General features: G+C 50.6%; 3 protein-coding genes and 2 pseudogenes across 3 annotated transcripts in view; 1 reads left to right on the top strand and 4 right to left on the bottom strand.

Annotated features, from left to right (window-relative positions):
* Positions 1-19,655, bottom strand: part of LOC139604946 (zinc finger protein 135-like) — a 46,665-nt pseudogene extending 27,010 nt beyond the window's left edge.
* The window catches only part of LOC139604960 (zinc finger protein 436-like), a 126,936-nt gene extending 107,253 nt beyond the window's left edge, over positions 1-19,683 (bottom strand). Inside the window, exon 1 of the mRNA XM_071456305.1 lies at positions 19,587-19,683. The gene's annotated coding sequence lies outside the window, so the exon portion shown is untranslated. The remainder of the gene's footprint in view (positions 1-19,586) is intronic.
* LOC139604951 (zinc finger protein 436-like) overlaps positions 1-22,450 on the top strand; it is a 325,479-nt gene that overhangs the window by 208,437 nt on the left and 94,592 nt on the right. The window lies entirely within an intron of this gene.
* Positions 1-22,450, bottom strand: part of LOC139604920 (zinc finger protein 436-like) — a 179,117-nt gene that overhangs the window by 67,629 nt on the left and 89,038 nt on the right. The window lies entirely within an intron of this gene.
* LOC139604895 (zinc finger protein 418-like) lies at positions 9,283-11,363 on the bottom strand (annotated as a pseudogene).

Here is a 22,450-nt window from a genome sequence, read left to right as displayed (position 1 = left end):
AAGTGCTGCAGCTGTGCCTTGAAGGCACCTGCAACAGAAGAGCCTCGGGAAGGCTACAGGACAGGAACTCCTGCAGTCTGTCCTCAAGGGCAGCAGCAAGAGAGAAGTCTCAAAAGGGAAATAGGACTGCAAGTCCCGCAGTCTGTCCTCGAGGGCACTGGCCGCAGGGATGGCAGACGCTTGGGAAATGCTCCACGTCACCGAGTCCCGCAGCCTGGCCTCGAGGTCACCTGCACAGGGAACGCCTGGGAAAAGCTCCGGGCCAGCAAGGAACGAGTTGGCTGTGTGGGGGCTCCTCACAGCACTGCTCTGTCCTGTCCTGTCCTGTCGCGTGCACCGAGCACTGTGGCGTGGCTGTGGCACCACCAGCACCTATGTCACGACGTGTCACAAAGGGTCACACTCTCACATTCTGTCCCTTTCCATCCCACAGTGACCACGGTGCACTGTGTCACAGAGAGCCCCAGGACACACCTCCACGTGCCCTGGGGACACCCCCACGCCACCCAAACTGCCCCAGCTTGCAGGCAAGACCTTGCCCCAAGTGTTGAAGACACAGCCCAGCAGGAACTTTAGCAACGGCCCAAACAAGAAGCAGCTGCTCCTCTGCTCTGCCTGCTCAGGGCAGCAGAATGAGCCCCCACGGCTGCCACCGCAGCTGAGCAGGAAGGGCACCGGGGCCTTCCACAGGCCCTGCCACGGCCTCTTTGGGACCAGTCCCGGTGCTGGGTGGCCGGCACAGTCGCAGGGGCGTGACACAGACATGGGACGTGTGGCTGTCTTGGTTTGGAAAGACAGGAGTCTGCTAAGGAAGGCAGGAGCCTCCCCTGAAATGGAGAATGTAAACCCTCCCCACCCATCCTGATTGCTATAAACTTTAAATTTAGGGGCTCTCAGGCAAAAATATGGGAGCAGGAAATAACAGTTCTTTAATAGGGAAGGAAAAAAATAAAAGGATAAAGTAAAGAAAGCAGTACACTAGAACAACACTGACAGAGTCAGAACCCAACCTGACACCCTGTGGGTCAGGGTGTGGTAGCAGTGCAATTGGAAATGTGGCTGCAGCCCTCCTGCAGTGTCAGGGGTGATTCTGTTGGAGCAGGGGGGGTCCTGTAGGGAAGGATGTGTTCTTCCTCTGATGATCCAGTGGAAGAAGAGGCAGCTGCTGTTCCTCTGGGGAATCCAGTGGAGAAACCCGCGCTGGTGTCTCAAAAACCTCTGGATTATATCTGGGTAGCAATGCTTGGCTCCTCCCTCTGGGCGGAGCATCTCCCAATGGGATGTTATAGATCTTATCAGTCATGCAGTGACATTCAATAGTCTGTTATCAACAGATGTCCCCTCCTGAGGGAGGTGTGAATGTGGTCACTCAAAGAGAGAGATAAGGCAAACTGCCCGCTTGACAAGATAATCTGCCATACAGATGGTCATGGAAAACATCTTGCATTGCAATCTGGAACAGCATCTATAACAAACTCCCCTCTTATTCTTTATAAAACATTTAGCTTGAGCAATGTTTCTTATGCTTTGGACTACGCTGATAATTAGCTGAATAAAACAAGGAATCAAACAAGGAAGAAATATCCAAACAGCTGTAACACATAAAAGGAAGAAGCCTAATTTCTTCCACCATTCCATACATGATCTCACCAGCTAGTTTTTTTAACACTGGTTCCCAGTTTTGGATCAGTATGTGGGCTATTTTTCATTGTGGTCATCTATTTTAATATATCTACACCTGATATATTAAATTTTCCACAAACACTCCCTTCTTTGGCCAATAGATAGTCTAAAGTCAATCTATTCTGATATATTTTGGGTTTTGTTTGGCTTTGTTGACTTGATATTAATTCTAATGCCCATCTGGTTATGTTTGTTATTATCTCTACAACTGTTTGGAGTCTTATAAGATGATTCAGCTTATTAATTGGGGCTGATACAGAGTCAGATTGCTGTGCTGGTTTTCCCTTTTTGTTTACTGATTCTTCTTTTACCAAATCTTGGACTCTACCCTTAAAGGCAAATGTGAAACAAATCCATCTCTCCCCTTTTGGACATTCACTTCCCAATATCTTCTCACTTTTTCCTAAGTTTCTAGCAATGCAGTATTTTCCCCTGTTTTGCCTACAGGTACTTAATTTGGATGGGTCATAGCAGTGACTGCTGACATGGGTGTGTGTAATAAAAGAGGAACTTTGATTTCTTTCCCTGTAATGCTTTTGATAGCATTTGTGACACGATTTTGCTGGTATCCCTAAAGGGAAAAGACAGAAGATGAGTGACAGAAAAAGGAATAACAGAGGTCTGGCATGGCTTATACCCCCACCTGCCATGCCTATGGGGTTGCTGCCCATAGCAGGTGTATTTGATCTTCTCGGTGGCGAGCACAGCGGCCAATCCAGTCTTGCCTCTTCTCTTTGTCACTCCCTTTTTGCTAATTTCCAGGCAAATCATTTTTGACACTCTGTAATTGTGGTTTCCCACTGTTCCTCAGGTATCTCCCACTCAACAGGCACTAATAACTCCCATCCACAAAACAAATTATTATTTCAGTTGTTTTGAGTTCTATCTGGATAGGGGATAGATTTGGTGCTCGACACTTCCTGCAACATGAGCATCGATTGTGGAAACTACAAGACCAATTTTTCCCACAATTTAAACATTTACATTTAAGCCAGCATTATAACCCAGCATATCTGATATTAGGATGAAGCAAACAGGGTATATGGTATGGCCCTGATGGAAGTTGTAATTCCTCCCCCTCTTTGTAGAAGTCACAGGCTAAGGCCAGAACATGAGAATTCTCTGACCGAAATAGTCCTGATGCACCTGTTTGGAGTGGAAGTATTCCTCCCAAAATTGGATATCTGACATGTCTCGGAACTTGTCCAGATGGCACTTGAAACCACTGATATAAACTTGGCCTTGTTTCTCAATTAGCTGTGATTCTTTGTACATTCATTGGATCATTTGGGTCCTTGCAATTCGTTACCACCCAGTCCCAACTTAGGAGCCAATTTGGTATCACCCGGTTTAAATGTGCTAGTCCACTCCTCAGGTTCCTTCACAGCTCCTTTGATTCTGCTGGCCTGGATCCACTCTCTTTTCCCTTGCCTTGGATTGCTGCCTCATTTGTCAGCAGTACCTGAAAAGGACTTCTCAATAGCACAGGACAGTGACTGGAGGAAAGGCAACTCTACATCAGGATTTGCCATTAGCATTCTTCAAAACTTCCTGGGTTTAGCAACAAATTGGGGTTTTTGGGGTATTTTTTTTGGGCACAGCTGCTTGTTCTTCTTGTACCCAGCTGAGTCTTGAGCTGCGCTAGGTTGTTCAGCTCTTGGGATCACGTAAAGGACAGTTCTCCTAGAGAAAAAGGGACTTGCCATGCTTAGGATGCTTCCCTTTCTTTCTAAGGCAGGAAGCCTTAACAGCACTGAAGGGAAAACTCAGAGGCAAATTCCTCTTCTTGTGAGCCACAATTAGTTAAACAAAAAAACCACCCAAAACCCAAGAAAACCAAACCAAATGAAACAAACAACCAAAAACATAAAAAAAAAAAAAAAAAAGAGAGCCAGGCCAGTCTTAACATCTATTGCCTTTTATCGTCTGAGCATTATTTAGCTGTTCAGCCTTCACAGATCCATTCTTCTAACACCTTCTCAGAACGAACCCCCCACCCCATCCTATCAGCAAAAAAAGAAGAAAGAAAAAAAGAATCTTGCTTTAAGAGAACCAAAATAACTTGGTGAGCTTTTGAGAATTAGCGAGAGATCAAGGCTATCTCTGCTTTGGTCTTATCGCTTATTCTCATGCCACCCCCTCTTCTCTCTCTCTTCACTCACAGCAGGGCCCCTGTGGGGACCTTGGGGATGTGCCTCGCCCCCCTTTCGCCCCTTTTCTCTCTCTCTCTTCACCCACCTACTGGGGCTGAGGCTGCCGCCCTGCACTGGGACCCCAGCAGGCTGGGAGCCACCCCCGGGCAGCTCCGTCCCTGCGGCAGCCGCGCTCCTCAGCAGCAAACTGTGCAAGCCGTGCCCAGCGCCGCTGCCGGGCTGCTGAGCGTGTGCAGCAACCCCGCGCCCTCCGAGACCCCGGCACCACCAAGCAGCTGCCGAGCCCCAGCGGCGCCCACACAAACCCGCGCCCCGCGCCGCCTCCACCGGGGGGCAAACGCTGGAAGTTGTCACGCGGGGCCGCCCCCATGGATCAGCCCCTGCCGCAGCCCCGAGACTCTGCCGCCCGCACAAGAGCGGTCAAACACCCACAGCCTCAGCAACCCTCACCCTGGCTGCCCAGGGATTCTTTTTCTCTAATAAGCATTTGGATGAACCATCAACATATATCTTTTCCCCCTCTAGGAGGGCTTGTTCTGCTACATCCTCCTGAACTTCAGTTTGGTATTGCACAATTTCTGAACAATCATGTGTTAAGGTACCTTTTTGTTTGCCAAAAAAATTGAGCTGGATTCAAACTTTTTTTTACTTCTAGTGTTAAGTTATCATTATTTCACATTTTTACATCTTAGAGTCTACTAACCATTTCTTCCCCAGCATTTTATTTTCCTTTTTTTTTCCTTTTTGATTTCAACATATTTTGGACCGCATGAGGTGTACACACCACTACTTTATTTCTAAGAGTTTGTCCACAGCCTTTTCTTCTTCTGGTATTACCTCTATTCCCAGCTGGATTTGTAAGTCTTTTCCAAAGAAGTTGACACCTGCTCCAGGAACTAAGAAGACATCTCCTACCCCCATTCTGGCTTCCCCTTTAATGACTACATTTTTAATGACAGAGATATTAAACCCTTCTCTTTTGTTGATGGTTGTGATTGTGGTTTTGTGTGTCTCCTCTCTGCTTGGATGTTTGCTAAGGGCCCTGCAAAAATCCATAGCAGCTGCATTTACAGTCCAAAAACAAAAAGGGGGAATTGTGAAAGGGACTAACAGCGGCCTGTTAGCTAAAGGAGCGAAAAGAAACTGAGAAGTAAGGAGAAGCTGATAAGGAGTTCTCTCCAAGGCTGTAACCAAGGAGAGAAGAAAGATAAGAGAACCTTGCAGCTGGACGAAGCATTTTTAGAAAGTTAGTTGTGTCACTGTAACTTTTCACCAATAGTGTTATGTTGACTTATTGTGGCCAATAGTAAAGATAGAAGAAGCATAAACAATTGGAAAGTGTATAAAAGTCAGCCATGTTCAATAATAAAGTGTTGCCAACTGAGACTGCTTGTGGTCTCTGCTTTATGTCGTGACCGCCTCGACAGCGACACTTCCCCTCTGCCCCGACGTGATAAGAACAGAGTCGGTGGGGGCCCACACGGGGTCCTAGCAACTGGCAACCGTGACCCACTGGGACGTAGTGGGGGAGGCGGCGTTGGTGCAGCTGAGAGGGGCAGGTGGAAGCCACAGGGAGGTCCGGACCTGATTTCCTCCTATCAAGACACCTGGAAGTAGGTGAGCCACCAACTAGTAATAATGGGACATAATTTATCTAAAGAGGAAGAAAATGTTCTGGCTACATGGAAAGTTTTGTTAAGAAATAAGGGAACTAATACGTCAGACTATGCCCTTCGAAATATATTGCTGTGGGCTAAATCACAGGATTTTGGCACTGATCCCGACACAGCTTTTAGTGTTAAGGCATGGAAAAAAGTCAGGGACAGACTGTGGGAAGTCATCTGAACGGGAGATAAAACGGTTGTCGATCTAGCAGTTACTTGGGAACAGCTCTTTGAGGCATTAAAGGAATGGAAAACAGAGCGAGAACAAGCAGAGCAGGATGCGGAGGAAGAGTTGGGGCTGATAACAGAACCTGACGGGGGGGGGGATGAGGCAGAGGGGGCCTCTGATGGGGAACTTGAAGAAAGTCCAGGTGCCATGCAAGTTACCTGGCAAGCTGCCAAAGCTTCTGGGAAAGCTGCCAGAGCTTCAGGGCAACCTGCCATAGCATCCTCTTATCAGACCCCTAAACCTCTTTATCTCACACCTGCACAGCAGCCCACGATGGTGCCTGTATACACTACACCACTACGCCAGTCAGCTGAAATGTCTTTAGCAGAGAGACAAACCCAGCCGTCTGCCCCCCCGTTTCCCTCCGCTCTAGTCCAGCCATCCGCCCCCGCTCCCCTCTGAGCTGCATGAACAACCTGCAAGGTCGTATCCTCTGCTCCCTCACAGTGACGGCAACAGCGAAGCAAGTGATGAGTCGCCCGCAGTAACACCTGAGTTGGGGCAAGGAGCTCTGGTCTCTTTACCTCCCAAGAGCTCTAGCCTTGCTGCCCCATGGACTTTGCCTCCATGTCAAGTAACTGGGCTTCCTCGACAGCCTCAGGAGTTTTGGGAATTTGTTAGGAGGAAAGCAGTTGAAGAAAAGAATTGGGACATGATAGAAAGGTTAGGTGCTCCAAGAGTACCTCAGGAGTACAAGAGTGCCAATGCAAATGTTGCCTGTGATAACCCTATGGCTTCTCCAGGTTTTAAAGCAGCTCCTGGAACAGGGCAGGGTGACAGTCATCACGTCTTTGCCTGGAGGGTTGTGCAAGATCTCCAATCAAAAGTGGCTCAGTATGGTATTAATTCCTCAGAGGTAATGCAATTAATATGTGTAATTAATGCAGATATGCTTGCACCTTATGACATCATGCATCTTGCTACAATTCTATTCCAGCCAGTACAATACAGTGTATTTCAAGACCCTTGGAGGCGAGCGGCTGAACGCAAAGCTCTAACAAATATGCAGTTGCCTCAACACGACCCTCATCATGCTGTGGGTTTTGATGCCCTGCTGGGCACTGGGCCTTTTGCCAATCCAGATTCACAGGCAAGGTGGGATCCTTCGATTTCGGCGCAAGCTCAGCAAATTGGCATGAGTGCCTTAACTAAAACAATGGAAATGGCAGCTCCAAAACAGAAATACAGCAAGGGATGAGAGAATCATTTTTGCAATTTGCAGAAAAACTTGCTGCAGCTATTGAGAATCAGGTAGAAGATGAAACTTTGCAAGACAAATTGTGCATACAATTGGCTAAAGAAAATGCAAACCCAGACTGCAGAAAGATTATTGACACTTTACCTGGGGAACTCACCTTGCCTGAAATGGTTACTTCTTGCTTGAAAGTTGGTTCAGTCAAGCATAAAATGGCAGCTCTTGCTGCAGTGCTAAGACCTTCAGCAAAATGTTATAATTGTGGACAACAAGGGCACGTAAGGTCACAGTGTACCACAGTGTCAAATGTTGTCCGGAAAACAACATTTAAGCCAAGTGCAGGCAGCGATGCTGTGTGCAATCGCTGTGCTAAACTTGGGCACTATGCTAAACAGTGCAGGAGCAAATATCATGCAAATGGTTCAGCTATTGCAGGGAAACCCAAAGAGGAGCGTGAAGGGGCACGTGGGGAAACAAATACCCCAACAACCACAACAGAAAATGCGGGCCTCCCCAGCACTGCAAAGCTGCCCATTTGTGAACAATACTCAGGGGCAACAAGTGGGTCTGCAGGGATTGATATACCCACGGCTGACACAGTAACCATTCTGACAAAAGAAATATGTAAAGTGCCCCTAGATGCCTATGGTCCAATAGGACGGGGATTGAGTGCGTTTTTGATAGGGAGATCAAGTACTACCCTTAGAGGTATTCATGTGCATCTAGGACCTATTGATGCTGATTATTTAGGACAGATTCATGCCATGGTATCCATCGATGACCCTCCTGTCACTATTCAGAAAGGAACCTGCATTGCTCAAATTGTACCTTTTGTGAGTTCTGTTCCAAATACAGTGGGCCGAAGTTGCGGCACAGGAAGTTTTTGATCAACAGGAGTACCCCAAGTGTTCTGGGCTGAGAAAGTATCAGAGAACCATCCAGAAAAGACATGCATCCTCACCACCAGTGGATGCATGTCCATCCAGGAACCATATCAGTAACAGGTTTGATTGACACTGGAGCAGATGTCACAATGGTCTCGTGAGTTTGCTGGCCTCAGTCGTGGCCTCTCACTCATGCAAGTTTTGGACTCCTGGGGTTGGGTGGTGCTACAACAGGTGGCCTGTCAGCCATTGTAATTAATGTGAAACATCCTGATGGCCAACAAGCTAACATCAGACCCTATGTTGCCGATGCTCCTCAAAGTTTGTGGGGACGACATTGTTTATCTCAATGGGGTGTCAAAATTACTACGGATTTTTAACGGGGGCCACTGTGATGCAGGGCAATGAACGTCCAGTTGTGGCCCTGACATGGTTGACAGATAAACCTGCCTGGGTTGGACACTGGCCCCTTACTACTGAAAAGCTTACTGCCCTGCAAGAATTAGTCACAGAACAATTGCAAGCAGGACATATTGAAGAATCATTCAGCCCCTGGAATACCCCTGTTTTTATAATAAAAAAGAAATTGGGAAAATGGAGACTTTTACATGATTTATGGCAGATAAATGCTGTAATGGCAACAATGGGAGCTTTACTACCAGGCCTTCCTACACCTACAATGATTCCACAGGAATAGCAAATAGTTGTCATTGATCTGAAAGATTGTTTCTTCACTATTCCATTGGCTGAGCAAGACAAAGAAAAATTTGCTTTCACTGTGCCTTCCATAAACCATGCTGAATCCAATAAAAGATATCAATGGAAGTTACTTCCCCAAGGCAGGAAACATTCGCCAACTATTTGTCAATGGTTTGTGGCACAGGCCTTGTCAAAAGTGCAGGAGCAATTTAAAAACTGCTACTGTTATCATTACATGGATGATATCTTGTTGGCATCTGATAACAGTTATTAGCTCTTAAACAATGTGCTGTGACAAATTTGAAAGCTTTTGGTCTGATCATGGCCCCAGAGAAAGTGCAGGAACACATGCCTTGGAATTATCTAGGTATGTTGGTGACCAACATTCAAGTTATGCCTCAACCTGTGAAGTTAGACATTGATGTTAAAACTGCTACTGATGGACAGAAATTGGTTGGTTTAATAGGTTGGATTCAATCATATTTAGGCATAACTAATCATCAGATGCAACCATTGTTTGATTTGCTTTCAGGCACCACCTTCTCTACTGATGAGAGGCAATTGACCCCAGCAGCAAAGACCCTAGAAGAAATTGAATTAGCCTTAGCACACAAATCTGTTAACAGAATAGATACCTATGTTGGTGTTCAAGTGTTTATTTTGAAGGACCATGAAATACCATGTGGAATACTGTGTTAGTGGAGTGATAACTGGGAAGATCAACTGCATATTCTGGAATGGATATTTTTATCTTTATTGAAAGATAACAAAACAATAAAACCTCTTGCTGCTCTAAAAGAGAGACAAACTCACAAAGTCTCTCTGTGGGCTGTAGCTCAGCTCACTCAGTCCCTTATCAGTCCCTCTGGCGCTGGAAATGCCGCGGCCCAGGCCCAGCCCGGTGGGCCACAGGTGTGAGCTGCCCCTGCTCTTCTGGTGTTCAGGCCAGAGCAGGTTTAAACAGGTCCAAAGAAAAGGGAAAAAAACCCCACAGTTCAGGGAACTTCTCTGGTTCAGCTAGCTAAAACTAACTAAAAGCAAAGGAGAGCTCTGTCCCGCTGTCTGTCCATCTGCAGACAACACAGTCCCAGAGCAGGAATGTGGAGGAGCGAGTGCAGTTTCTGAAAACAAACTCCGCACTTCTTCTCTCCCCCCTTCACTCTCAGGACAAGTCTTACAGGTACAAAACTTATTATTCAGCATAAACAGAACAGACTGGGGATACAAGCATCATATAGTCAACCCAGAACATACCTCAGGGACCATTCAGTACTCCTTGATGTCACCAGAAGATAGGATTGAATGCAAAAGATTTTATGGGGTTGAAAGTCGACAAATCGGCTCTCCCCAAGGAATCCCCATTGTAGGCCTGCGTCCTGATGGATGTTCCTGCCTCTGGGTTTATCTAGCTGCCCACAGGGAATCAGGAGGAAGTGGAGCCCCCCAGCCAGATGCCTTCTACTTGGATCACCAGGACCACGGATCACCAGGGCTCTCCCCAACGGGGGTCACTGGGGATCATCCGATGCAGATCCTCTCATGGAGGATGGAGCTGGAGCAGCGCACAAAGCTCTTCCCACACTCGGGGCACTCACAGGGCTTCCCTTAGTGGCGCCTCCGTTGGTGTCGGGTCAAAGCTGAGCTCGATGAGAATCTCATCCCACACTCCCCACACTCGTAGGGCCTCTCCCCGGTGTGGATGCGCCGGTGGATGGTGAGGTGGGAGTTTAGCTTGAAGCCCTTCCCGCAGTCGGGGCAGCGGAAGGGCCTCTCCTCGGTGTGACTCCGCTCATGTTTGAGAAGATCGGAGCTCCTGTGAAACCTCTTCCCACATTGGGGACACTTGTAGGGCTTCTCCCCAGAGTGAACACGCTGGTGGTGTTTTCTCAGGTCAAAGTGCCACCCATAGCTCTTCCCACATTCCAAGCAGGTGTAGGGCCGTTCCCCAGTGTGGATGACCTGGTGGCGGATCAGGGCCGAGCTTCCTCTGAAGCTCCTCCCACATTCCCCACACTTGTAGGGCTTTTCCCCAGAGTGGATCTTCTGGTGTTCCGTCAGCTGGCACTTGATGCTGAAGCTCTTCCCACAATCCCCACACTCATAGGGTTTTTCCCCAGTGTGGATCCTCTCATGTTTCCTCAGGCCAGAGCTGCATCTAAAGCTCTTCCCACATTCCACACACTCATAGGGCTTTCCCCCAGTGTGGATCCTCTGGTGTTGCATCAGGTTCCCCTTCTGGCAGAAGCTCATCCCACATTCCCCACACTCATAAGGCCGGTCTCCAGTGTGGATCATCTTGTGTTGCATCAGCTGGCCCCTCTGCCTGAAGCTCTTCCCACATTCCCCACACTCAAAGGGCTTTTCCCCAGTGTGGATCCTCTGGTGTTGCATCAGGCTCCCCTTCTGGCTGAAGCTCTTCCCACACTCCTCACACTCATAGGGCCTCTCCCCAGTGTGGATGACCTGGTGCCGCCTCAGGCTGGAGCTCCGGCTGAAACATTTCCCACATTCCTCACACTCATAGGGCTGTTCCCCAGTGTGGATCACCTGGTGCTGGATCAGGCCCAAGCTCTGACTAAAACCCTTCCCACATTCCAAGCACTTGTGGGGCTTCTCCCTGCCATGAGGCTTCTCCACCAGCTCTGAGCTCTGGCTGGATCTCTGGCCGCCTTCCTGGCTCAGGGGGGGCTCTTTCCTCCCTGCAGCTCCCTGGGCTGGGTTTGCAGCCCCTCCTCGTGCGGAATCTCCAGGGCTTTTCCTCCTCCTCCATCCAGACACGCCCTGGGAATGAAAAATCCTGGTTTGGAGAAAAAAACAAGATGAGAGTGCCTTGGACTGGGAGTTCCTCCTTGCCCAAGTTCATCTCATTAAGTCATTGGGCATCTTGTGTCTCTAAGAACCTCCAAAACACCACAATTCAGCACAAAAGTCCTCCAAACATCAAGACACAGATCAAAAACTTCCCAAACATCAACATTCAGCAAAAGCCCCCTCCAAATATAAAGATTCAGCCCCCACAAAAAAACAAAGCACCAACAATTAGCCCAATAAAGCTCAGAAACACCAAGATTCACCCCCGGGAAAACCGTGGATCCCAATCCCCAGTCACCTGCTGCATGTGGGGGGGGGCAACGCTCCTGGAGCTGGGGTCAGAGGCTGCAGATACAGGGAGAGGTGGAACCTTGTGCTGCTTCCTCTTCCTGTTCCTCCTCCGGTGTCCCCACTCTTCCTCACACTCCTCTTCCTCCTGCTATTCCTCTTTCTCTTGCACAATCCCACCTTCTCCTCCCACGTGCTTCATTTGACCATTTTGTTCCTCAACCCTGCTTCTCCTTCCTTTCTCCTCCTGCCCCAGGCCCAGCACCCACTGCCGGCTCCCTCTTGCCCCCAAACCCACAGCATCCCACGGCAGGGGCAGGGATGGAGCTGGGGCAGGTCGGGCTGGGGCAGCGCTGGGCTCTCGGCCGCTCCCGCCCGCACTCGGTCCCCACTGCAGCCGCTCCCGCCAGGACAGCGCGGGGGGGCCCGGCCTTGGCGCTGCCCCACTCCCACCTCCCCAAATTCCGCTCGAGGAGGGCGCTGGGGCCGAGGGGGGGGGGGGGGGGGGCGCAGGTGGGGAACGCTGAGAGCTGCGGGTCTGCCTGGCAACTGCTGAGTCATCAGAGCCGCGTGCTCTGATTGGCTGAGCGCTGCCTGAGGGCTGGGGCTGCAGCAAGGGGGGGACACACAGCTCCAGGGGGGATGTCCCACAAACGGGGAAACCCCCATGAAAGGAAGAGGAAAGTGTCTTTACAAACAGATGCTGTGAATCTGATTAAAGATAGGGCCAGGGACTTGGACACAAGAAAGTGACAGGAGAAGCCATCAGTTTCAGAAAATGTTCTTAATTGATGACACAGACTGCTGCTCAGCCAAGGTCCTGCCAAATTCATGAACTTCGAGAAGAACAAAGACTTCACAGAGTCATGAATATCGTTCGCTATTTAAAAGTGGGAGCATATCAAGGGGGTATGTGGTAGGTGGATTGGGAAGTCTGTACTTCTCAAGCACTACAGCCAATGCAGAAAGGGAAAGGGAGATGTGGCCAGGAAAATTAGGATGAAAAGGCAGCTGTGTCCTCCAAGAACTGGACAGACCCCGTGGGAAATGTCTCATGGCCATTCCCATTTTTTTAGGAATGTAATTACTTTTACAGGACTCCTCTGTCTGCTTTGTGGACAGAATCTCTGAAGATGTCAATTTTTCCACACACCTTGGGACTCGTCTGGAATTCCTTCCACCATCCGGGGCGGCGGGCAGTGAGTGCAGCTGAAGGTGCCTCACCCAGTTTGGGTGATCGGCCCCCTTGGGGGCGGCAGCACCGGGGACTGATTGGGTACCTGAGAGTGACCAGGAGACAGACGAGTGACACATCAGGGGGGGCTCTGAAGAGTCAGCAGGGAGAGAGCACTGAAAATCTCATCAGTGAGTGCACTGGGATCTTTGGGGAGTGAACATGGCAGGGCACACATGGAGGCTAGAAAAGGGAAAGCCAGGAAGGGGTCCTGTGCCAAAGGGATGATGATCCCAAAATATCTCTGAAGGGTCCCTTGGGAGAAGGTTGAGGGAGTTTGCACATTCACCCAGAGGTAATTAAGAACTTGGACACCCAGGGGAGCAATAAGAGAAGTGGAGAAAGGATTGAGACAACAGGGCATGGATGGTGTTGGTGTGCTGCAAAGGGACTGGGTGAGGGGGAGTGTGCAGCAATATGCTTAAGGCAAAAAGCTGCAGAAGGAATCTTTGTGGGAAGGAAAAGGATGATGGAAAGAGAAGGAAGAGAAAAATACTGAGGACTGGGATGTTTTTCAGCAGGGTCTTATCCTCAACATTTGCCAGCTGATCATTTGCATCCCCGGTTTCCAGGAGAGGAAAACAAGGAGGTCAGGGTTTCAGGGGGTTTCTCTGTGGGGGGCAGCGGCAGCACCGGGCGCAGAGGTGCGGGACCGGGAGCACGGGCTGGGGGCCTGGGGGAGCTGCGGGGCCGGGCCGGGGCTGTGGGGCAGCCGGGGCTCAGCGCCGGGCGCTGCCTGACCCCACCAGCCCCGGGCAGGGCCGGCAGTGGCCCCCGGCCCCCAGGAGGCTGCGGGACGCCCCGGCTGCCCGGCCCCGTGGAGCTGCCGGCCCTGCCCGCCGGGGGGCGCCTTTGGACACTGCGGCAGGACAGGGACCGGCTCTGGGATACGGGCTGGGGAGGGCACCCTGAGCACAGGGACGAGGAGCAAGGAACATCTGGGAAACGTGGATTATACATTTTAGCATGGAGATTGTCTTTTAAGGATTTTGTTAGGGTTACTGGAGATACAAATGATTTTACAGAAAGCTCAGCAGCTTTCAGAGGATGAGCACCCACAGACACTGAGGGGGGCTGCAGGAGGGGCAGAAGAAGGCCCTGCAGCACTTGGGCACAAAGGCCCAGCAGGTGAATGCAAGAAGGGAGCAGCAAAAGGCCAAGCTGAAGGCAAAGGCCAGGGCAGAGCTCCTACAGCCCCTGAGGGATCAACCCCAGGGCCCAAGGGGGCCCCAGCACCCAGGGCACGGGCTCGGCCACAAGCACCCGGCAGAGGCATTGCCCTCCTCGGCAGGGGACAGCCCACCCAAACAGCCCCTGGCAAGGAATCAGGGCTCCAGCTGCAGGGCACAAGGACACTGCAAGCACAGACAGCAGCACCCTCAGGACCAGCAAGTCCACCCCTTGATGGACATGGATTGGCAGGGCTGTCACAGCTCCCATCACACCAGGGACCCTCCACACTGGAGCCCTTGAGAACATTCAGGTGGGTCTGCATTGAGAGGAGGCATTTTCTGATGGACACAGGAGCCTCTCAATGCACTCTGAATCTTCGACCCAAAAAAGTCTTGGATTATTCATGAGATAAGTGGGAAAGATGCATGGTTTTATTCAACCACTGTTAGCACTTGTGGGAGATGGGTTTGAAATGCATGAATTTTTATTTGCTCCTAATTGTTATCATGATTTACTGGGAAGGGATTGGATCTCTAAACTCAGAACACAAATTAATATTATAAAAGGTGATACAGAGGCCAGTTCTGTTGTACCTCTGAGTCAAATGTCTGGCCAGGCCTATGCTGAACTGAACCCAGAAGTGTGGGCAGCCCCAGGGAAAGAGGGAAAATTAGATATGGAGCCTCTACAAATTACTTCAAAGCAACCAGGACAAGCAATACCCTGTTCCAGGGGAGGGAAGGAAGGGCTCACAGCCTGGTATTGAGTCCCTGTAGAAGGCAGGGCTTTTGGAGCCAGGGGTGTCTCCCTGTAACACTCCTATCCTGCCAGTCAACAAACTGGATGTATGGACAGGAGGAGGAAACACAGAATTTTCAAGTGTTAAAATGAAGATTAACTGAGGCGGCTGCCCTGGCCCTTCCAGACAGGGTAAAAGAATCTGAATTATAGGTGGATGTTAAACAGGGTCTTGCCAAAGGAATTCTTGTGCTAAAATGTTTAACCCAGTGGCCAGAGAGCAGCCTCATTGTCTGCAGAATTCTGCAGCCACAGCTTCCGTGGGAGCTGAGGCTGAAAACTGATGACAACAGGAGGATCTCCTGGAGTTCAAGTCTGGCAGCAAGTTAAAGCTTTGACAACCAAAAGAGCCTCTAAATGGATGAGCAGGGCTCGGTTATTACAGTATGAAACTTGTTCAATGGCACAGGAGGATTCAGAACTGAGGACAGGGCAAGGGTTTAACCCAGCCTCCTGTTTGAACAGCCTGGAGAGGGGCTGGCAAGGAACCCAGGACTGCACTCAAGGGACAGAGCTCCAGACCCAGGCTGGGAGAGATTGATGGGACATTCCCTGGTCTGAGGGACAAAATGTGTTTGTGGATGGCTCTGCAAGGGCAGCAGAAGGGAAAAGAGCTACAAGACAGGCTGTTATTAAGGAAGGGGAATCAGACAAAGCGCAGGTCACCGCCCCATGCTCAGCTCAACCCAAGGAGCTCTGGGTGCTTCTAAGAGCCTGGCACTGAAATGCCCTGGGCAGGAAGGCTTCAATATCTTCTGCTGACACCATGGCACCTAACAGGGGGCCAAAAGCAATTCTGACTGCTTCAGACACCACTGGATCAGAGATCAAGGTAGATTCTCCCACAGGAAGCTGGGCTGGCACAGAGCCTGCCCTGGCACTTTGCTGTTGCCAACACCCAGCCAGGACATCGGCTCCTGCCTAAGGAGTGCAAAGCAGCACCACTGGTGGCCAAGGGGCCCATGCCAAGTGTCCCTGAGGCCAGAAACAGCCGCCAGCACAGCTGAACACGGGGGGACCCCTCAGCCTGGCCTCAGGGGCTCTGAAGCCCCGGAGATTTGCACTTCCCGCCTGCAGCAGGACCATGGCAGCCGCCCCTGAGCCTGCCCTGAAGGCAACGCAGCAGCAGCCAGGGCTCCACAGCGGCCCAAGCCCCTGGGCCTGCCCACAGATCCTCTGCTCAAACCCTCGGAAATCCTGGCCACCCTCCTCTGGCATCTCCAGCCACTGCGGCCAAGCCTTGCTGCCACTGCTGCAGCTTCAGCGCTGGCTGGGCCTGCACTGCCACAGCTGCTGGGGAGCACCACGGCACAATTCCACTCTGGGGCTCACTCACACCCACACTCTGGGCTGACTGCGACTGCATTGCTGCAAAATGCACCCATTTTGGTTCTTTTCAATCTTCTTTCTCTGCTCAGGCTTGGTTTGCCTTTGCCTTGGGGAAAGGAATTTTAAAGGTTTTATTTAAGGGCTGTTACACCACTCAATGGAGATGAGTTTAACATCTCAACAGACTGGGAATAGCCCAAAAGACACCCACAGAGATAACGACCAGCAACAAAACATCAACGCCCTGCAGCAAACAGCAACCAACAGCTACCCCAGACACTGCCCCCGGCACAGCTGGAGACACCTGGTCTGGAAAAGGCTGAGAAGGAAATCCACGAGTGTGGACCGAATTCACAGCAGAGGGGAAGAAATCCGGGTCCAACAGGAAACCAAATACTAAAAACCTACACAACATGGAAGCAATGAACAATAAACCAGTAGATTTCTATGGGTTTTGGATGGTAAAAAGTTTAGGAAAAATCTGGTAAAACTCACGTGTCACTGAACAATTCTCCCTGCACAACCGGACTATGTGTGGGTGAAAGGATTTCTGTTGCACATCCTGGCCAGAATCAAGTAATGCCTTGACTCTCTAAAACTGGAAATGTTGGAGAGTTTTGGCTCTTCCCACCCTTTTGGTGACAAGATTACAACATTAGAATGTTTTTTTCTTAATAATCCTTCTGGTCAGTAAGGTTTGGGTCAGGGGTGTCAGAATCAATTTTTATTCTTAGGAGAAGTAGAGGCTTTTTGGGTATGTGTGTGCGTGTCTCTTAGTGATGGCACAATTTTGGTCTGGGTTTCTCCATGCTCACCTTTAGGATGCATTTTGAAAAACTAGAAGAGGTTTAAATGCGACGCTTTAACTCATAAACAGTTAACAGAATACGGTTAAAAAAGGGGGAAAAAAAAAAGAGCATCAAAAAAAAGCAAGGGAGGGTGGGTGAGAAAGGAACAGGGGAGTCATCAGATTACTGCCCTGGAAGAGAAGTTTTGGTTTTAGTCAGCCTGCAGAGGAGCTTTAGAAATGCAAATGAACACTGCTGGAATTGGGCTGATTCCCTCTGCCCCTCAGCCCAAGCTCTGCCTGCTTGCACTGATGGAATTTGCACAGCTCAAGGCAGAGCCCAGGGTGAGGATATCTGACCCTGCAACAGAAACGGGTGAAGCTGCACAGGGAAACAGCAAATGGAGAATGTTGGGAAAACTTCACTATAAATAAATGGGGGGGAATCATCCCTCTGCCCACTCCAATATCTGCTGTCACTGTCTATGTTATATACAGGGTATATTAGGGCACTGGGGATTTTTTGCTACCAAAAATTCAGGGAAATCAGTTGGGAATCCAAGTATTTGATGATTTAATTAGAGAAAAGCAGTCAATTGATGCAGCCCTGGCTGGAGAGAGCGGACAAAAATGGGGAAAAGATGAACGGCCACCAGAACAAATCCTACAACACCATGGACCAGCCCCTGGGAACCCGAACCAATTCATATCAGGAGCCACAGAACCCATTCCTCATTTCAATGGCATCATTAGATTACAAGCTGCCCTCGGAACAACCAACCAGACAGCTCCAGCTCCTGACCTTCCTGCTGAGCAATCCACTGAAATGAGGAACACAACATTTCACCATGGGATGGGATCAGATCATCTGTTAGCAGAAAAAGGAGGAATTTGCGGAAAATCAAATGACTCTGTGAAAAATGCATGTATTTTATGATTGGCTTTTCGCAAATATTGAAATGAATATTATATGTGTTGTGTTAGAAAGTAATGCTGTATTAGTTTTCTTAAGTACTGTGTTAGCTATAGTTTTAAGTTATAAAAATTATTAAAATAGAAACGATGCTATGTAGGATACTTTTTTAAAAAGAAAGGACTCGCAGCGAGATAGCAGCCACAGGACACCTAAATCTTTCAGAGAAGAAGAATTTATGGCCCTCTTATCAGAAGAAACCAACTTCTTCCCGCCTCGAAGGCGCTGTTAGGATTTGGAGGAAGAAGTTGCCGATGACCAGACAGAATCCTGTGTTTGAATGGAATTTATGCATCATGTATGAAGTGTATGAATATGCAACAGGCTATGGTTTTTAAGGGTTAATCCTTTGTTAACGGGTGTCCTTTTTCGGGCTCGTGCTGCCCGGAAAAAGGTACCCGGACGTCCGTAACACTTTGTATTTATTGTCTCATATTGTCCTAATTCAATTTGTCCAAATTATTATTACTCTAATTGTATTACTATTTTTATAACCATTTTATTTCTATTAAACTTTTAAAATTTTGAAAACAAGTGATTGGCGTTTTTAACAACTCCAACTGGTCTTGGCAAATAGATGGCAAAGGAAAAGTGGTGAACCAGATAACAAAGGAGACAAACAAACAGCTCATGCACCAATCCAAACGTGAAAAGGATGGGAATGGGACATGGTTTTGTGGTTCCCTGGCAGACCACGGGTTAAACGAATGCTGTTTCTCCTCTGATGTGCTACAGCAACTCTCACCTTTTTACCGTGCTCCACACCTTGAGAGTGCAGCTCATTCAGCAGCTGAGCGAGGGGATGCAGGTGGCAGCCAGGCCTCCTGATCCAGAGACGGCTACAGAAGGACAGGGAATGAGGGCACTGAGAATAATCCCAAAACCAAAGAAAACTCAGAAAGGAAAAAAGAAAAAGAAAAAAAAAAAAAAAAAAAAGGAAGAGAAAAGAAAAAGAAAAAAAATTCACTGAGTGAATCTGCCTGGAGATTGGGTCAGGGACTCGTAGATAAGGAAGTGAGAAACCATCAGTTTCAGTAAATGTCCCTAATTAACATGGACTGCTGCTTAGACAAAGTCCCGCTAAATTCCTGAACTTCCAGAAGAACAAAGACTTAAGAGAGCCCTGAATATCGGCTGTTCTACAAAAGTGGGGTGCACATTAACGAGGACATGCAGCGGGCGGATCGCGAAGTCTGAACCTTCCAAGTACTTCAGCCAGTGGGCAAAAGGAGAGGGAGACACAGCCGGGAAAATGAAGATAAAAAGGAGGCTGCGAAATGGCAGCGAGCGCACGGCAAATGCCCCACGGCCTCTCCCTCTGCTCAGCAATAAAGTCACTTGTACAGGACTCCTCTGTCTCCTCGGGGCACAGAAACCTCCGGCCACGTCAATTTCCCCGCACAGCCCCGGGCACGGGGCAGCCGCCTCTGTCCCAGCCACAGCAACCGGGCCGAGCCAGCGCTGCTCCGGCAGCGGCTCCTGCCGAGGCAGCGGCCGCAAGGAGACCGCGGGCAGCCGCTCCCGCAGCGCCCTCACGCCAGCGGCAACACGCGCCGGACACGGCACAACGAACCCGCCTGAGCCCCCTGCCGCCCCCGAGGCCCGCAGCCAGCCCCGAGCCCCCGCACAACCCAGCGCGGCTCCCACCTGCGCTCCGGCCGCCTCCCAGCTCCGCCGCCGCCTCACCGCGCTCCGGCCGCTGTCGCCGCTCCCCGGCCCGCACACACGCTCCGCCAATGGCGCCGCCGCCGAGCCACGGCCGCCCTCAAGCCGCCACCGGGGCCTGCCCCGCCTCGCTTCCACCAATCAGCGCGCCAGAACCGCGACTGACGGCACCGTCGGCCAATCGCAGCCAGGGGCGGGCTCTGCACCAGGCACAGCCTCGCCCCGCGCTCTCAGAGCGCCCAGGGCTGCGTGAGGGCAGAGCCGGAGGTGAGGAGCAGCCCTGGAACGGGCCCGGGCCCGAGGGGATTGAGCTGAAAACACAAACAAACTTCTCCGCACCTCCCGCCACGGCTTTCCCGGCACTGCGGCTTCGGTGGCTCCGGCACAGCGGGAAGCCCTGGAGCCTCACTTCTCCTACCCCTAATCAGGAGCATCAGTGCATCGCTTTGATTTCCCCCCAAAAGGGAAAACTGCCGCAAACGCCTGTGGATGAGTGGGGGAGGGGAGGTATTTCTGACAGAAAACTCCAAAACCTCAGAGCAGGATAATGAGAAGTAAGTGAAGAGCCTTAAATCCAGCCTTCCCCCACGCCTCCCTCCTTCCAGCTGCACCTCCTACCCCGGCAGTGCCGGAGACAGGGAATGGGGCCGTGCTCACTTCATGCCCCGGGGCTTCTCCCTCTGCTCAGGGACAGGAGTCGTTCCCCTGCTGCACCCTGGGCTCTCTCCCACCGGAGACTTCTCCAGGAACTTCTCCAAGCTGAGTCCATCCCACGGGGCACAGCCCCCCTCCAAGTGCTGCAGCGTGGGTCACTGTGCCCCGGGGTCAGTCCTGCCAGGACAGGCTGCTCCAGCGGGGCCCCTCTGGCCACGGGGGCACAGCCTCCTCTCAGGCATCCCCGTGCTCCAGCGTGGCTGCTCTGGGGGCTGCAGGGGGATCTCTGCATCCCCATGGATCTGCGGGGGGATCTCTGCAGCCCCATGGATCTGCGGGGGGATCTCTGCATCCCCATGGATCTGCGGGGGGATCTCTGCATCCCCATGGATCTACGGGGGGATCTCTGCATCCTCATGGATCTGTAGGATGATCTCTGCATCTGGCACCGCCGTTTTTGGAGGCACCAGGAACAGGCTGAGCTCTGCCTGAAGCTCTTCTCACATTCCCCACACCCTTCCCGGCACAGGGAAGCTTTTACCTCCTCACAGTTCCCCGGGCTGGGTTTGCAGCCCCTTCTCGTGTGGGATCTCTGGGGCTTTTCCTCCCCGTTGGATTCCTGCGCCGTGGAGCCGTTCCAAATGGCCTCTTCCACGAGGTTCTGTGGCAGGGATTTGTTCTCCCTGGTCTCTGTCCGCAGCTCAGTGCTTGGGGGAGGAAGGACAAGGAGAGGAAGAGACAGGGAGAAGGGAAAAGGAAAAGGCAGGAGGAGAGGAAGGAACAAGAAGGAACAAGGGAGGAAGGAGATGGGAAAGGAACGTGGATGGATGAAGGACAGAATGAGGAGAGGAAGGAGGGCAGAGAAGGAGAAGATGGGATTTGCCTCCATGCCAGAGGGAAGGGGAAGGAGATCCCCCCAGTCCATCCCTGGCAGGATGGCGTTGGCAGTGAGGCTGTCCTGCAGCGATGCTGGGCTGGGAGATGGAGCAGCAGGGAGGGGAAAGGGGCAGTGATTCCTCCTGCCCTGCCTGGCTGTCCCAGTCTGGAGCGTCCTGGCGCTGCCGAGGCCCTTGGAGCGTCCGGCACTCAGGAGCCCGGAGCTCACGGCTGCTTTATAAAGCTGACAAAGTCGGCAGGATGGGTCTGGGTATGATCTCAGCAAACTGGGTTTATTGGTACAGGAACAGGGGACAGAGCTGAACAGGGTCCAGGCACAAAGACAGGGTGCAAGCTGAGGGCACAGGGGGGTTTTTAGATGGGGTAGTGAGGGTGGAGCTGAGGGTCAGGGTCCAATGGATATGGGGGAAATGGGGCAAAGGAGGGGTTAAGGGTCGGGACAGCTAATAGGGAAACAGGGGCAGAGGAATGCAGTAAACTGGGGCCAATGGAGGGACAGAGAGGGAGAACATTCTAGGGACTAACCAGAGATGGGTAATAGGGGTGAACTAGGGTAATTAGGCCAACAGGCCAATGGGGTAACAGAACTTTCCATAAATCAGCATGTGCCTGCAAAGATCTGTGGGAGAAGCAAGCTTCTCACCATAACCTTGAAATCTATTCTTCTCATTGGGGACCAGTCCTCCATGGGTGGGAGATTGAGACTCCCATGGGCCTCCACACCAGTGCATCTTCCTTTTCCTCGCAGCCTCCTTCTCCTCCATCCAGACGAAGTTTAGGATTGACAAATCCTGGCTTTGGGGGAAGAACAAGGGGTGAGCACCTTGGGTTTTGTGAGAAATGAGCCTCACTCTTTAGAATTTTTGAAACTTTAATAAGGAATAATCAGGGACAAATCAGTAACAGCGCTGGGTGTTGGCAATGGCCAGAGGCACACCGGTTAACCACAGCAACTCTTCTTGTCTAGTTTCTCCATTGTATTGTTCAAATACATATTCATAATGATTGTACAGATTCAAACATTTCTTTGAACTCGTTTACATGTTCCAGGAATTCTTTAGGTTGGTTTGACCCCCAACTCGCCTTTTTAGAGCACGTGCAGGAAATGTGGATTGCTGTTTTGAGGGTTGTGTGTCACTGCCTCACAAGGGCCCCTGTTCTGTGGTTTCAGCAGGTGACAGTTATTGACAGTGGAAGGGTCAGTGGCAGGGGCCTCATCACATCCCTTCCTTAAATGTTATCTGACCATGCAGACACTTTTAGCTATTTCCACAAGTACTTTAAATGAACATTAGCTCTTTCACAAATATCTCTGAGTTATTATTGTCAGTTAG

The sequence above is a fragment of the Agelaius tricolor genome, unplaced genomic scaffold (genome assembly GCF_023055355.1).
Source record: "Agelaius tricolor isolate 1412-34295 unplaced genomic scaffold, bAgeTri1.0.p SCAF_57, whole genome shotgun sequence".
Taxonomy (NCBI): Eukaryota; Metazoa; Chordata; class Aves; order Passeriformes; family Icteridae; genus Agelaius; species Agelaius tricolor.
This window is presented reverse-complemented; position numbering and strand designations above follow the sequence as displayed.